Source organism: Lagenorhynchus albirostris, chromosome 1 (assembly GCF_949774975.1).
Source record: "Lagenorhynchus albirostris chromosome 1, mLagAlb1.1, whole genome shotgun sequence".
Classification (NCBI taxonomy): Eukaryota; Metazoa; Chordata; class Mammalia; order Artiodactyla; family Delphinidae; genus Lagenorhynchus; species Lagenorhynchus albirostris.
In genome coordinates this window covers 184,236,971-184,241,530 of record NC_083095.1, presented here as the reverse complement: position 1 = coordinate 184,241,530, position 4,560 = coordinate 184,236,971, and the positions used below count along the sequence as shown (strand labels likewise).

Sequence of the window (4,560 nt, the reverse complement as noted above, 5' to 3'; positions counted from 1 at the left end):
TTATTTTGGAAACAATCTCAAACTTAAGAAAAGTTGCAGGTAAAGTACAAAGTACATTAGCCCACTTGAACCAGTTGAGAGTAGTTGCCAATATCATGTTCTTTACTCCCAAACAGTATTTTCTACAGAAAAGGATATCTTCCCGCTTAATCACACCTTCGTCAAAATCAGCAAGTTTGCATTATTACATTACTACTATTTAATCCTTTTATCCCATTTAAATTTTACCAATTGTCCCAATAACATCCTTTAAAGCAAAAGAAGCCTGTCCAGAATCACATACATACATTGCATTTGTTTGTCACATCTCTTTAGTGTCCTTCAGACTAGAACAGTTCCTCAGTCTTTCCTTGATTTTCGTGACCTTGACAATTCTGAAGATTACAGAATAGTTATTCTGTAGAACGTCCCTCAGTTAGATTCAGCTAATGAATCCTTGACAGGAGGATTGCAGAAGTGATGTTGTGTGTGTTTTTCTCATTGCATCCCGTCAGGTGGCTTTGACTTCCATTTGTCCCATTACTAGAGATGCTATCTCTGCTCATCTGATTAAGATGATGTCTGCCATGCTTCTCCACTGTAAAGTTACTTTTTCCCTTTGTAATTAATACGTGCTTTATGAGTAGGTAATTTCAGACTATGTAAATATCTGTTCCTCATCTAACTTTCGACTCGTTCACATATTTATTTCTTTCAAATGTGGATTTATGGCTTCTTGTTTTATTCAATGGCTTCTAATCCATTACTATTATTTATTTTGATGTCATACTGTCCCAGATTTTGCCAGTGGGAGCCCATCCAAGCTGGATTCTCTGTCCTTTGACGGATCACCACCATTCTTTGGAGATTTACTTCTTTTCTGGCACAAGATGTTCCAGGCTCATTTTGCACATTCCCTACCCCAGCCCTCAGATCATTCATGTATTCAAAAAGCCTTTCTTTTGGTTGAGAATGTTTTTCAGAAGTCAAGATTAGGCCTTTATATGTGCTCATTGCCATTAGGATGTTGACGCTTTTGAGCCTTGTCTGTGATCAGAGCTAGAAATTATATGGGTGCGTGTGTCTACGGATATATATATCACATATATACATATATTCATGGACATATATACAGGTATATATGTACATACATACACATATTACATCTATATTTATGTGTTTACTTATGTATATTGAAAGCCATTGAGTCACATGAATTCCAATACTACTGGTTCATTCTAGTTTCCTGCTTTTATATTTGTAAACTCCCTTTTCTGACCATAAGAAACATAATACCCACTATCATTAATATACTTTCTGCTATTTGTTTTCTATTTGTCGTATTCATTCTCTGTTCCTCTGTACCTCTTTTCCTGCCCTCTTTTGGGTTATCTGAACATTTTATAGTATTCTACTTTGACTTCTCTGATGGCTTTTTAGCTATATAGCTTACATTATTTCTAGTACTTGCTCTAAAGATTTCAGTATACGTCTTCAACTTGTCACAATCTACTTAGGGTTTATATTGTACTACTTTACATAAAATGTAGCAGACAACACAGTTATAATTTGCAGTATGCAGTCATATGACTTTTCAAGAAGTTAAGAAAACAAAAGAAAATATGTACATACCCTTATATTTACCCAAATACTTACCATTTCCTGTGCTCTTTATTGCATCCACTGAATCCAAGTTACCATCTGGTGTCATTCCCCTTCCACCTGAAAAATTCCCTTTAGTACTGCTATAAGAAATACTAGATATACAAGTCTGCTGGTGATACATAGCCTCAACTTTTATCTGAAAATACCTTTTTTTTTTTTTGGCTGCACTGCGTGGCACGTGGGATCTTAGTTCCCCAACCAGGGATCGAACCCACTCCCCCTGCATTAGAAGTTCAGAGTCTTAATCACTGGACCGCCAGGGAAGTCCCAATCTGAAAATATCCTTATTTGCCTTCGTTTTTTGAAAGATAACTTTGCTACACATAAAATTCTGGGTTAACAGTTTTATTTATTTCAGTACTTAAGGACATTATTCAGTTGCTGTCAAGGGTTGGGCTCCCTGGGAGACAGACTCTGAAATGGAGCTTATCCAGCAGTTTGTTTACTAAGGAGTTTCCTTGGTATCAAAAGCTTGCAAAGGGGAAGGAAGCAAGAGTAGCGAAAAGGAAGAGTTGGGCTGTGATGCATGCCCTACAACAGCCTCAGCTGACCCTCTGGGGGAGATCTGGAGCAGGGATGGCTCTTTGGATTGTCTTGTATTTCACCAAGATGGTCAGTTCTTTATACTCCTGCATTGATCAGTCACTGGCTGTAGGCATTCCAGGAAGGGACATGACCTTGAGCGAGGCAGCTCTCTACAGCTGAGGCAAAGCCTGAAAGAGGCCGACAACAGAAGGCTGTCTGCTAACAGCGCTCCTCGCAGCTGGGGCAACAAGGTTTTCACTGAGGGAATCTGGGTGTGCATCACGTTCTTCTGGCCTCCATTGTTTCCGATGAGAAGTCTGCCATCATTTGTGCTATTGTTTCTCTTTATGTAATGTATAGGTTTTATTTTCTCCTGGCTCCTTTCTCTTCAGATTTCAGCAGTGTGTCATGGGTCTAGTGTAGTTTTCTTTGTATTTCTTCTGCTTGTGGTTCACTGATCTCCTTGGATCCATAAGTTAGTGTTTCTAAAGTTGGAGGTTTTCAGCCATGATTTCTTGAAATATTCTTTCTTCCCTCTTCTCTCTTTACTCCATCTGGCACTCTTGTTACGTGGATTTGACTGCTTGGTATTGTCCTACAGCTCTCTGAGGATCTATTTATTTTTCTTCTATATTTCCTCTCCTTTTTCTTGAATTTGGACAATTAGTCTTCAGAGAGTTCATTTTTAATATTTTCACCCAGATTTTATCGTTGTCATCTGTGGGAAACCAACCAAGCTAATCCCCCACTACCAGGAGCCGAACTTCCCAGTATTACTATTTTGCTCCATGCTGGAATCACACGCCCTTCCCCATCCCAGTTTTCTTTGTTAGTAGAATAGAAATTGTATTGAAATGTCCATCCTCCTCCCATGTATCTCTGGGGATAAATCCTGATTTGTCTATGTCAGTACTGTAATTCATTTCCCCTGCTTCAATGATATGTTTAGGAAGGGTCACCTCTCAGTCAGGAAACTAGAAGCTACTCTTTGCAGGCTAGATAGAAAGGGTTCTAATACAGGGAACCGGTGGTTTACCCAGAAAAAAGGCCTAAGGGAGCGGTGGTCAGATAAATCACAACTGACCTTCTCAACTTGAAGCGCTCAAAACTCACCTTGAAGTTTCTCCGAGTATCACATCCGCTCACCGTTCTGGCTAAAACAGACGGAGAATAATGGCCTCTCCATCGCTCTGACTCAAGGGTGCCTCCTGTCCACATGCTCTAGTCTGGAACCGTACGCTCAAGGGGATTCTAGCAAATGTCGCTCCTGCCTTCTCCTCTTCAGAGCAAAGGAGACCTTAGAAGCGGTGGTGACAAGGCCAAGTCAACAACGGGTAATCCAGCACGTGTGCCAAATCAGCGGCGCGGGAGGCAGAGGGAGCTGGAGAGCTTCTGATAAAGATTTATTTGCTGATAAACTAAAGAAAACAAAGACTCACAGTAAGAACAGTCTCTCTTCGTTTTCCACTGGATTTTTTTCCCATGTGACTCTTGGAACCAAAGACTCGATCTTATGATCATGAGAGGAGCCAGTTGAGATGCAGGCAGACAGCATCTGTGTGAAGCTTGTCCAATCTGAATTTCTTTTATGTGAGAATAAATGTTATTATTTAAGTCATGTTCAATTGTTTTTTTCTGTTAATTGTAACAGAGGTAACACGTTACTTAGATCATGGAGGTAAATCCCAGAAGAAACCATTTACAGGAGTGAAAATGGGAGCCTTGATAGAACAAGACCAGGGGTAATGAGATGTGGTACAGAGCACATTGGTTTTTATTCTATGCCTTATGCTATTTCACATCACAAAGAGGATATATGTACTTGGACAAAAAATTGAATTAGAAAAGGGACAGTCTGACATCTCATATCCATCTCCACATTGTGCTTTTCTCGATTTACTCTGATCTATAGAACAAAAAGAAACGGCAGCTAAATGCAACCGTTCATCCTTGCTCTTATTTCAGGCGATCATCAATTCCAGCTGCCCGCTGAGGAGCTTCCTAAGTGACTTCCATTCTCATCCCCCTTGATCTACTACCTGTCACCAAAATAATCATTCCTCGGGGCAAATATGATCACATCCCTCTTCTGCTTAAAATCCTTAATCGAGGGACTTCCCTGGTGGTCCAGTGGGTAAGACTCTGTGCTCCCAATGCAGGTGGTGGGGGTTCGATCTAGTCCCTGGTCAGGGAACTAGATCCTGCATGCATGCCACAACTAAGAGTCTGCATGCCACAACTAAGAGCCCGCATGCCGCAACTAAGAAGTCCGCATGCCGCATGCCACAACTAAGACCTGGTGCAGCCTAAATAAATAATAAATAAATATTTTTTTAAAATCCTGCTCTCACTAGGGTTGTCGCAAGTGGCTCTGAGGAAAGCCAGTTTGGG

General features: G+C 40.5%; 1 long non-coding RNA gene across 1 annotated transcript; it reads right to left on the bottom strand.

The window, feature by feature from the left end:
- Positions 1-314: 314 nt before the first annotated feature.
- Positions 315-3,428, bottom strand: LOC132504296 (uncharacterized). Its single transcript, XR_009534825.1, has 3 exons — positions 3,283-3,428; positions 1,636-1,701; positions 315-374 (listed from the first exon to the last, which is right to left on the bottom strand). It is a non-coding gene; the product is annotated as an uncharacterized LOC132504296 (long non-coding RNA).
- Positions 3,429-4,560: the final 1,132 nt, after the last annotated feature.